The sequence below is a fragment of the Pinus tabuliformis genome, chromosome 1_1 (genome assembly GCF_031772625.1).
Source record: "Pinus tabuliformis cultivar Carrire ecotype Pingquan chromosome 1_1, CPIR1, whole genome shotgun sequence".
NCBI classification, from domain to species: Eukaryota; Viridiplantae; Streptophyta; class Pinopsida; order Pinales; family Pinaceae; genus Pinus; species Pinus tabuliformis.
In genome coordinates, this window is record NC_142297.1 from 693,038,888 (window position 1) to 693,052,091 (window position 13,204).

The following is a 13,204-nucleotide window of genomic DNA, read 5'->3' on the forward strand; positions in this document are numbered from 1 at the left end:
TCTATGTGATATCATTTAGTTTCTTTCTTTTGATGTTTTAATGAGATTATGTGACAGAATTGATTAGTAAATGTTATGGTTCATATAGTTTAATCATCTACATTATTTCTCCTAAAGCTTGCAAGATTCATGTTTCATGCCCTGCTATAGTAGATTGTTTTCTTTTCCTACTAACATTAATAAATTGTTTGACAGGTCAACATTCTGTCATCTCCCTGCCTCTGTCCCTCTTGAGTCATAAAGTCAATATCTTAGTGTCTACATCTGAAATGTAATTGATTTACTCCATTTCCAAATAGATTACTTGCTTCATCCTTACCCTAATGAAGATCCAAAAACCCTACTGAAGATCTAACAATTGTTTGAAGACGCAACTAGTTGCTAAGGTAAGTGATTAGGTTTTCAAAGAGAGCCCTCTTTTGATTGAAGGGGCTATCCTTAAATCTACAATTTTTTTTTGAAAAGGTCACCTTAGGGAGTTCTTTGTCACATCCAAGAAAGCTTTATGAGTGATAAACATCTTAGGGACCATACTGGGGATACAAAAGTATATCTTCCCTTTTAATGATCATATCTACTTATTGAGGGCAAACATAAGGTTAGATAACAACATTAGTTGTTATATTTTCTTTGGCAACTCCATAGTACAAAGTTTGAGGTGATTTTAATAGAAATTCTGGCGTATAGAAGGATTCACGCAAGGATAAATACAAATCCTAATCCAGCAAAGATCCTAACAAACCTGGAAAGACTCTTTAGGAAAAGGAAGTCTGCAAAAGAAATAGGTACCATTCTTTTAGAAAAGTCTTTGTCTCTACCTAAAGAGATAAACTTTGTTGAAGACATTTAATTCGATCTAAAATTTGAGCATAGTTTATTGGGATCAAAATCATAGTCTAATTTGTCATAAACTGTTCTTGATGAAACAAACTTTAAACCTTATATTCCTAGTACTATTGTTCAAGGATTAAATGTTTTAGAAGAAGACAAATATACTTGGTTAAAGTTTCACAAATTAGGGAATTTGGTTCATCAATTTCAAGTAGTTGTTTCTAAATCTCCCACATTTTAGTATTATTTCCTACCATTCTCTACTCCAATTATTTCACTTCCATTCTTCATTCCATACTCTTATGTTCCAACTATTTATGTTGAATATGTTATAACCCTTTAATCAATTATTACAAGTTTCACTTCCTCTCTCATCTGCACTCCAGATTCCTAGTATTGGTTCAACCTCACCTCACACAACCATGGCTTATAAATATGTCCCTCTCAATCTCCAAGCTCCAGTACATGATCTTCCTCTGAATTATGGTCAACATTTACTTTATTTTGATGGTATAGGGCCCCTTACAGCTCAACAACATGTAGATAAATTGAATGACTTCATAGATTTGGAGGAGATAGATCATGAAGATGCTAAACTAAGATTGTTTTCACAAAGTCTCTCAGGGGAGGTCATGAAATGGTTTAGAGGACTGCCAATAGGAATCATTGCAAATTTTCAATAGTTTGAACAACTCGTCCTTGCTAGATGGGAGGTGAAGAAAAACCCTTTGCAAATCTTGGCTTAATATGAGAATCTGAAGAGAAACCTAGGGGAAACTATTAAAGCATTTTTATCTAGGTTCAATAGGGTTTACATTTCAATCCTTTCTGATATGAAGCCCCCCCTCCCCCACTATTTAGCCCTGCTTCACTATCCTGATGGTTTTGATTATGAGTTAGCTTATTAACTCAGAGAAATAAATCCTATTACATTTGAGGATATGACTGCTATAGGAGTGGAAGCAATTTTGTTTTATAGGAAGGCAAAAATGAAGACCCATAGAAGAGTAGAATTTAAGGATAAACCATATTATTTAGCAAATACCAGAAGAATCTAAAATATCTTGATGAACAACCTAAAGAATCTAAAATATCTTGACCTGTACAAGAACAAATTGTCCTTCAATATCACCTCCAAGTGGAACCCACCATTTCCATTAGATGTGTTGAGATTATATTATTTTGAAGTACATAGAATTTTTCTTTTCATGAGGGCTCAAAATTCTATGACGACATTGGCTCTCTCTAATAACACGCTCAAGGGACAAATATCTTCATGGTTATGGAATCTTCCCATGCTTGAGGAAATAAACCTTTCACACAATCAGTTGGAAGGGCCAATACCACCTCAGTTGTATTACTCGCCGACTTCATTGTTTGAGGTGGAGCTACAAGGTAATCAATTGAATGGCATCCTTCCCCATCTATCAAGTTATGTGTTTGTATTTCCTTGGGAACTTGACCTGTCAATTAATAACATTACTAGTTCAGTCCCCTAAGAAGTATGCACGATGTTACATGCTTCAAATATCTTATCTTTAGCATCAAATAAACTAGAAATTATTGCTTACATTTGTGAGCAACAGAGCATCTAGAAACTCTGGATCTTTTGAACAACCTATTATCAGGAAAAATAGCACCCAAATATTGTTATCTGGAGAACTACTATCCCATTTAGGTGACTACTCTTTTCTCAAGGTATTGAATCTAGCACATAATAAATTTCATGGACAGATACTGATGGAACTAGAAAAGTTGAAGAAACTTCAGGTACTGCACGTCAATAGTAATAGGTTAAGTGGAAATATTCCTGAGTCTCTACAAAATTGCAAAAATTTGTAATTTTGGATATGAGTAGAAATAGGCTCTTAGGAAAAGTGCCTGAATGGATTTCGTGGGTTCTAGTTCCTAGAATTCATCTCTATCATTTGCCCACATTAAAGGGTGATTTCTATGCAACCTTATTTTCTAGTGAATTTCTCCTTTCTTGGCATTTATCTCTATGGTATTTTAATTTTCATCTATTTTCAAATTTCGCCAGGTGGCCCTTTCATTTCCACAAGTCCAAAAAATGAGTATCCAGTTTTATTTGGATATTGTGCTTTGCTAGTATTATTGTTTTGTTTATGGAGTTGTATTTTCTTTTTTTTGGTTGTAGGTTTGAACTCGGTCAAAGTGGCTCAATTTTGACGATGTTATATTCAAACATACTTATTCTTGACTTGTAAAGAATGAAATTTACTGGGAAGCACAAAAGATCCATCAAGCTCTTCTAAAAAGCCTATGTAATGCAATAAAACCCCTCTTCACAATGACTTCCAAGGTGCATGAAATTAACAACATTGTACCTCATAAAATGAAACAATAATGGGTATCTTAATTTATCATAAGAAAAGAATAGACTTTCTAGAAGTCGAATATAGAATGCTACAAAATATAGTCATCAAGATCAATAATGGTCCACATTACATAGCTTCAAATCATAAAATATCAATTAACTCAAATCATAAAATATATCATAAAATATCAATTAACTCAAATCACAAAATATCAATTAACTCACTTTAATAAGATTTTAAGGAAAATGAAGCAATGCACCAACTAAAAAATGATGTAGACACAAAATGACATAGTTCTCCTCCATTGAATGAAGACTGTGAGGGAGCTATCAAGGTTAGGAGGAAGCTATAATTGTTTGGCATTATGAGTTAATTTCTATTTTTCTTAAAGTAAACTAGAATATGTGTTTTTTCCAAAAGTATACCTTCACAGAGACTTTGTATGTAGTATCTGGAGATCCTTGAAAACTTTTCTATGTGGATGGTGAAAAATCTCAAATTTATAGACTTATTTTTTAGCTATGCTACAATGCTTTTTAATATAATATTTGTCAATTTTAATTTAAAATGGTTGGTAATTTGTATCTCATACACCTATCTTGTAATGTTGTAGTGGAGAAAAAAGTAATCGAAGAATCTTCCAATGTTATAGTGAAGTAGAGAATAATGTAGTGCTATACCCGAAAAGAAAAGGAAGAAGCTATCGGTGCTTTTGAGTTATTGAGCTAGTAAAAATGAAAAACACAAATGTTTTATAGTTTTAGTTATGTCTATTTATTTAGCGCTAGGACGAAGAAAACATAATGAGTTAATTTTGATTTTTATATTATGAAAATTTTCCTAAATATTATCAAAGTATATAGTAATATGTATTGTAACCATTTAATTGTTAAATAACATATTGAATGAGTTTTTAAAAATGGAGTTTTTTTAGTTTAAAAGTATTTTCTACACTATTATATTTATATAATATGTTTATAACTAATTTATTTTTAATGTTTTACATATTTTCATAAATCAATATAAAAAAGATGTTTTACACTTTTACATTTTAATTTTTTAATACAAATATATAAAAAAAAACCAACTATAACATATATAATAAAACATAAATAATAACTAAAATATAAATCGGTCTTTACAATCTAATTTTTTTGAAGGGGAAATTTCTCAGTGGTCCTACGACTAGTCAGAATGTCAGAGCCACGTGGGATGGTGCGACATCCTATCCACAGTCCAAAGATTCTCTGTCAACCTTCTCTATTTTCCTCGCTCACGATTCTATAGTTTAGGATTTGGTCTTTGGAGGAGGGATTCTCGGAGCTTAGAGGGGGAAGATTGAAGAATTCTATGGAAATGATGAAGCCTTTGTCGAGCTCGCTCTTGACCCACATGATATTTTGGTAGTGTGGGGCTTGGAGCCCACTTAGCAGAACCTGGAAAAGGTAGTTTTGCTAGCTAGATTGAGGCCTTTCATTTCTGGATGTGGCATAAAATTCGACTGTGTTGGATAGGGATGAGGGCTTCTCAGTGGCGCGAGAGGTGGACCCTAGCTTTGACCATCTTGGGGAGCAACTTCTGAGGGATGAAAGTTCTTTTTGTTTTCGGAAACGGTGCAGAGAGATGAATTCTCTTTGTTTTGTTCAGAGCAAGGTATCTTAAAGGCACCAACTCTTTATTCTCTAGAAGGAAAGAAATCCTTAACCGTCGAAGAAACAGAAAACCTTGTTTGTTTTGGTGGATACAACAACCTCAGTGCAAATGTTATCCTGGCTACCTCTTTTCATGTTATCTCAAAACCCTCATTTTCTCTAGGTTCGGAGGTTCGGTGTTCTCAGCAGTCAAGAGGGCTCAAAGACATAATCCATAACCACGTCAGGGTAAGATCTAATATCTTCAATCCTTTTTCTCCTTCATGGGTAGGGTCAATCTCCAATGTTTTATCTTCAGGCATCGAGGCTTTTTCACTTTGTGAGGAAATGGAAAGAAATAACTCAAAGCAGCTAAGCTCCCAAAGCCTTGAGATGTTTTTCTCTACTAGATTTTTTGAGAGGGGAGTTTCAGTTGTCTATGGCTGGGAAATTCAAGATGGTCAGGGAGCACTCAATTTTGGCCTCAGGGAGGAGACTCTACTAAGAGGGTCAATAGGAAACCCATCGTGTTTTGGGTTAAGGTATGTCTCGAAAAAATATTTAGAGAAATTGAGAGGGGGGAATTTGCCTATTTGTGAGGTGTTGAGGGAGGACACCTCAAAAGAGCATAAAAAAAAAGAGGATTGTTTTCGTTAGAAGGTTTCATAGAGGAAGGGTTGGTTGATCCTTGGAATATCAATTCGAGGAGGTTAGAATATCCAGATATGGGCCATGCAGGGTGCAAGCCTTGTCGACAGGTGGTGGATAGGGCCATTGGAACTAAGGAAGGGGAAGATATTAAGCAGGGAGTGAAACAGAAAAAAAGGAAGTTCATATGGACCAAGTCGGATGACAAGAACCTAGTGTTAGGGGTAGATATACAACTGGATTCATCCATGGAGGTGGAAGAGCACATTCTGGTTGGGAGGGAAATGAGAAGACACTTTAAAGCAAAAGAAATAGATGGGTGGATATAGGCTTCATGGGTCGATACTCCAAGGAGAGCAGCCAAGGTAATTATCCTTGCAAGGGGTTGGTTCATGTTGCAATTTGGGTCAGTAGAAGCAGTTGTTTGGGGCTTGGAATGGAGCCAGAGTATAGATTCATACCAAGTCCTGTTAAAAAGATGGAACCCTCTCTTTGACACACGGAGGGAGCGTGTGAAAGAGGTACCCGTTTGGGTAAGATTACCAACTCTTTCCCCTTAGCTCTAGACAAAATATGTGTTTCAACCAATCGAGAATAAATTGGGGGTTTTCTTGGAGGTTGATATGTCTTTTAAGACATCCATAACCAAAACTATTGCTAGGATCCTTGTCAAATTAGATCTCAAAGAGGGGTTGTTGCCCGACATTATGCTAAATTTCAAAGGATGTAGTTATAGCCAGCAATTTGACTACGAGGATTTACCCTTCTGCTGCTGTTGATGTCTTACTCAGGGACATTTGGTTCGAGATTTCCCTCTAGTTTCTATGGGAATCAATAAATCAAGCTCTCAGTTTGAGAGAAAACACAAAAGTAGTCGGTAGTCAAGATCCCAAGAGATTTGTCAAAAGGCCCCCACTTAGGATGAATTTGAGGAATCTCGGGCTCAACAGGGAGAAAAGATGGTGTTGGGAAGTGGTTCAGGGGTAGGAGGCAAATCAGATAACCAGTAGGCATTGTGTGAGTCAACCACACGTGAAGAAAAATCCTCTCCTCCTTTGGGTATTCCTGAACCTTTCTCTCCCTTTTCAAATTATTGTTTGAATGTCAATCCTCCTATGGTCTTGGTGCTTGGTCCTTCTAGGGCTGTTGTTGCATGCACTTGTATATTATCCTCAATGGTTTCATCTCTTAGGCTTATTGACGAAATTATCATATTTTCCTCATCGACTCCTACCCCCTCAACCTTTGTGACTGTGTTGGGTCCTAACCCTATTATGGACCCTCCCTATAATATAAGCCCCATGGTTCCAAAAGAGGGTCCATATGCTTGTATGGGAGGCTTGGACCCTCTCCCAACCATTCTAGGGAATGGGAAATCCAAAGGTATTAAATCACATCTATCCAAGGCACAAATGAAATCTCAATTAGATTATGTTGAAGCAAAACATAAATCCCTTGAAGGGGTGCTTAAAGAAATGTAGACCCTAGCTCGAGTTTCCTCATGATTTCTCTCTCTCTTAATTGCATGGGTTTTTTTAGTTCCAAAATAAAACTAGCATTGAAAAGATTTATTTCATCCTTGGGGCCTGATATCATCATGCTTCAAGAAACTATGGGGCAGGGTGACCAAAAATTGAAGCTTTGGTTAAGATGTTCCCAAGCTGGTTCTTTTTCTCTCTATATGCGAGAGGTCGATCTGCGGGATTAGCTATGGGACTAAATATGAAATCTATCAAAATCCCAAGCACTTTGGGCTCAGAGAATATCCTGGGGATAAACATCTACTCACTGATTTGAGTATGGACTTGAGAGTAATGAAAATTTATGGGCATTTTCACGACAGAGGTGAATATTGGGACAGATTGATGGCTAAATATTTTATGAAGGAGGACAACATAATTCTTGGGGGGGGGGGCATGAATTTTTCCCTAGGGGCACCTAAAATCTAGGGTCCCCAAGATCTCACAAACCTGATGGAAAAATTCTTCAACTGCAATCTAGCAGACATGAGCCTTATTAATGTTAACTTCATCGAACTCAAGCCTTCATGGAGGAACAAGTGTACTCAAGAAGAAAGGGTTTCCAAGAGGCTAGACAGATTCCTCCTTGCTAAAACTTTGGTTAATAATATACGTCTATTCCAACAATGGATTGGTATAGGGGTGTTCTTCTAACCATCATCTAATTTTCTTAGAACTGAAGGGGGGAACAGAAAACTTGATAGTCCATTCAAATTCAACCTCTCATGGTTGGATGATGAAGGTTATGCTCAGATTGTAAATGAATCATGAAATCCTTTCAAGTGTGATATGGGAATCGCCCCAACCTAGCACGTCATAAATAATCTAAAAAGGGTAAAAAGGGAATCTATTGAATGAGTTATTCAGAAGAAGGCTAGAGATGAATCTCAAATTGAATGAAGAAGAACTAGAGAGGCCAGAATCATCTACATGAGGAGGATATGATTATGTTGACACCAAGCAAAGGATCATGCAACTGCAAATCTCTAAGAGGAAACCATTGGTTGATAAAGAGGAACAGTGGAGGTAGAAGAGCAGGGAAATGTGGTTAAAAATTGGGGATGAGAATACTAAAATCATTCATAACTATGCCAAAATTCAAAAGAATGCAAACACAATCTTGGAAATTCCATATCTTGATGGGAGGAAGGAAAAACATTTTGATGAAAATACCTCACTTGGCAAGGATTTTTTCTGAAATTTATTCAAGGCCCGAGAGGAAGCTTCCATTGTAGAGGTCATCTAAATAACCTATTATTTTCCTAGTTTTGTGGAGGAGGAAGAAAATAAATAGTTAATGGAGCATATCTCGAAAGGGGAGTTGGAGACAATTCTCGAAGGGTTGCATAAGGAAAAAACACCCACGCCAGATGGGTGGATGGTGGAATTCTATCTAGGATTTTTTGACCTGCTCAGGGATGAATTGTTGTAGGTTGTAGAGGATTCCCACAAGACAAGGAGAATTTATGATCCCTTTAACTCTACCTTCATAGCACTCATCCCAAACGTAGATGAGCCTAAATGATTTAATCAATACAGACCTATCTCCCTATGCAATTTCATATAAAAAATCATAGCCAAGATAATAGTGATGCCCCTCAGACCAGTCATGTTAAGAAACATGTCCAGAGAACATTTTGGGTACCTTGAAGGAAGAAGAATCCATGAATCCATTGGGGTGGCCCAAGAAGTATTGTATAGTATCAAAATGTAAATGCTAAAGTGCATAATGAAAAAATCAGACCTATCTAAATCTTATGACGAGATCAACTACATTTTCATTTGCATGATTCTTACTCATCTAGGATTTAATGCGCCATTTATTAATTGGTTTATGGGGTGCATAACTAATGTATCCTTTGTTTTCTTAATAAATGGTTCAACCTCCCACTTTTTTAATGGCCAGAGAGGCCAGAGGCAAGGTTGTCCCCTGTCCCCCCTCCAATTTCTAATGGAAGTTGAAGGGCTAAGTAGACTTCTGCTGGAAGCAAAAATGTGGGGAGAGCTAAAGGGAATCAAAGTGGCAATACAACTATTCATCGCCTACTTTCTTTTTTTGACAACTTTCTAATTTTTTATAATGGCTCTAGACAGGACTTGGAATCCATAAAACGAGCCCTCGCTTTTTTTTAGAAAGCCACAGGTATCATGGTAATCAATGTTCAGAAATCAATACTATCAGAGCCAGAGTTGTCTTGATTCGAGGTGAGAAGGGTGCAAGAAAAAACTCAATTCAAAATCACCCCCCAATGGGATAGTCTCAAGTACCTAGGTTTCCTTTTAAAACCATAATCTTAATTGAAAAATGATTGGTTGTGGTTACTCGCCAAGGTGGAAAAAACACTTCAACACTGGAGCTTCAAGTGGTTGACGAGAACTAGAAGATTAGTCTTTATTAAATTTGTGTTGGAGTCCATACCAGTTTATTGGATGGCCCTCACATGGGCCCCAAAAGGAATTTTAGCCTTAATAAGAAAACTATGTGGTAGATTCCTATGGGTTGGATCAAAGGAAGAATATGTCCATCATTGGGTAGCCTGGGAAATGGTGGCCCTCCAAAAATCCTAGGGAGAATGGGGCCTTAAGGACATTTTTATGTTTGCAAAGGCTCTTTTTGTGAAAGTTAGTTGGAGGCTACTATCTACAAACAATCTATAGACAATGGTGGTCATAAGGAAATATATCTCCCCCCTCTTAATTGATGACTAGATTAGAAGACACGATAAAATGATAACAAATTCATGATTCATCTGGAAAGAAGTCCATGACTCTTTTAATATCATTGGAAGAGGCCTGGCATGGAGGGTGGGATATGGCGAAAAAATGAGAATTGTGCAAGACCCTTGGACAGGATGTTAAAAAATCTTCAAACTTTTGGATGAAATGATGACTTTTCTAAATGGTCAAGGTTTCATTCATCTACACCAAATAAGGGATGAAACAAAAAAATACCTTTTGGTCACCAGGTTGGAAATCAACAACTCAACTAAATCTTCGTGATGATCATGTCAGCATATGGGCTGATTATATTGATGCACTGAAGAGGTTGCATATTAGACTTAGAGACAAAGAAGATACATTATGTTGGGTACACATTCCATTTAGGATTTACACTCCAAAACAATTTATAGTCATCAGATTGAGGACAAATTAGGGTGATCAACATTGAAAGGCGATGGAAGCCCTTATGGAAGCTTACATTCATAGTTGAGACGCAATTTTTCATGTGGTGTATCATTAGAAACAAAGAACCAACTTGGGATAATCTCCAAAAGAGACGAAACTAATTCCCAAGATGGTGTATTATGTGTAGAAATTTTGAAGAATCAATCCTTCATTTGTTGTTAGTTTTCCCTTTGCCACAAAGCATCTGGGCTCAAAGTAGATAGATGTTGGGATTCAATATGGAATGGAGAGGGGAAAGTTTGTTTGAGGCTTGGAGAAGCTAGTGGGAATCATCTTGGGATGAAACTCTCTGGAATATCCCCCTGTTATATGTTGGGGAGTATGGTTGGCTAGAAACAAGGCTACTTTTAGGGAAACACCATTTATCCTAGATCTTATTATAACTGAAGTTGGATAAATGTATGCTTTGTTAACTAAGCAAGACCCTATTGAAATGCCTCACATGATCATTGCAGAAAAAATAAATTCCCAAATGCCATGGTCATATTTTGACGGGGCATCAAATGAAGAAAGCATATGTGGGGGTGGCCTGGTCCTTCAGCGCCTTTCACCACCTCCGGGAATGACAAAGAACAAAGGTAGATCACTCAAACTCAAAGCTACAAAATTCTACATTTTAAATAATGCCCTTTATTGCAAAGATCCAGGAGGTGTGTTACTTAACTGTTTGGTTGAAGATGAAGCTCAACAAGTGATGTATGACTTTCACAAAGGTGATTGTGGTGGTCATTTGTTCTGGAAGACAACGGTAAACAAAGTGTTGATAGCGGGTTATTACTGGTCGACTCTATTTTCATATGTTTACAAAACAGTCATGAGTTGTCATGAATGTTAGGTCTTTCAAGGGAAAAGAAAATTGTTGCCTCTTCCTCTGAAACTTATTGAAGTCAATGCACCATTTCAGCAATGGGGACTCGATTTCATCGGGGAAATTCATCCAACATCGTCAGCACAACACAAATGGATCCTAACAGCAACCGACTACTTTACCAAGTGGATTGAAGCAATTCCGACCAGACAAGCCACATATACGGTAATCATCCAATTTCTAGAGTCAAATATTTTATCTCGTTTCGGTTGTCCTAGTAAAATCATCATAGATAATGCAGTCACATTCAAATCAAAAAGGATGCTCGAATTTTGCAGCAAGTATAACATTACTTTGGGTCATTCTACAGCATATTACCTGTAGGGAAATGGTTTGGCTAAATCATCAAATAAGTCTTTGGTGAACATCATCAAGAAGATGCTGGAAACAAATAAGAAAAGTTGGCACAGGAAGTTGGTTAATGCTTTATGGGCTGACAGAGTGAGCCAGAAGAGATCCATAGGTATGTCTCCATTTGAATTAGTTTATGGCATTGACACAGTTTTTCCAACATCTCTTGCAGTTCCGGTTATGAGACTGTTAAGGGAGGCTAGCAGTGAAGAGGATGAATTTCAGCGAAGAATCAATCAGATGATTCATCTACAGCAATCAAGAGATGAAGTTTTCCAAAACACTTTCAGATTGTGGGAAAAAATCAAGAAGATATATGATCGGAAAACTAAAGCAGACAAATTTCAGCTAGAGGATGTAGTGTTGCAATGGGATGTTTAGAATGAGGACAAAGGAAATCACAGTAAGTTTGAAAATTTATGGAAAGGACCCTATAGATTGCAACCTACAGAGGATAGAATGCCTTTCTGCTTAAGGAGATGGATGGTTAGCATTGTCCAGGAGGGCCAATTAATGGTAGGCTCCTGAAGCACTACTACTTCTGAGGTGATTTCTGAAATCATGATATGATCATTGTACATACCATTTTCCCTTTCATTGCAAGATTTCAAGGTACACAGTCATTTCAGCTTGGGGCCCAAGGTGAAGGCTATAAAGTTTGAATGATATGTGTAAGGTTTGCTGGTTCTAGTTTAGTTTCTAGTCATAGTTTGAGTCATGAGTCAGTTTCAGTTTGCATAGTGTTAGTTTTTAGTTTTTGAAGAGTTTTGACTCTGTTGCCCAATGGATAAGGCTACTAGGTCTACGGTGTTCTTGGCACCTCCAAGGAGCTACCATCCCCATTGGAGCCAATGTTAGTGTCAGTGTCTTCACACTGCCATTAGTGATCAAAATCTTCTCTTTTCATTTGCATGATAGGAGTCCCATACTGATGAGTTTGCCTTCCATTAGGTCATGGATTCACTGATGGTAGGGTTTACTTCAATTTTTCCCTCATGATCTGTATTTGCTAATCCTCTTTTATATATTTCAGTCATGGCTCATGTTCACTCTACAATTTATTTTGTTAGGTTTTATGGTTTGGTCTCATTAGGTTTTAGGGTCCCACCATGGTCAAATTCGGTGATTATATGCCAAATAATGATCAGCAAGGACACGAGGAGGCCAATAATGATTGGTAAATCCATAATTTATTATTCTGAAAACCTAATGTATTTCTCACCTCAAAACTTGTTCTGAGGTGAAAACCGAGTATTTTGTTTTTATCTTCATTTATGATGCAATTTTATCTTCTCATATGTAACATTTGTTCCCTGCTGCTTCTAAGCATCTTGTGATGTTTCCAAGTACCTGCCACTGCAAAAATCAAGTCATCTAGAGCATCAATCCACCTGCAAGAGCAAAAGAAAACAAGCATGGAAAACAGAGTATTAAAAAAGACAAATAGACATTACAAAAGTGGGTTTTTCAAAAGCAAAAAATTAAAAGGAAGTTCATATATAAACTCATTCTCTTCTATTTTTATGCCATTGTGTCATTTTGCAAATCAAAGGAGCCAAGGAGAGAAGAAAAATCAATTTTCTAAGTGTTCTTGAGCAAAACAGGGGTGGCATTGCGCTTAGAGAGAAAGGCGTTGCGCTTCTGGAATTTTTGGCCCAACGCTGCACTCCTGGAATTTCTGCATAGTTCAAAATACAACGGGCACTGCGCTTACAGCCCGACGTTGCGCTCCTGGGTGGTGGCGTTGCGCTTAGGCCAGCCAAGCCAAAAAACACTCCCAGCTTCTGATTTATGCCAAATTTCCTCCTAATCAATACTTGGCAAGTAAGT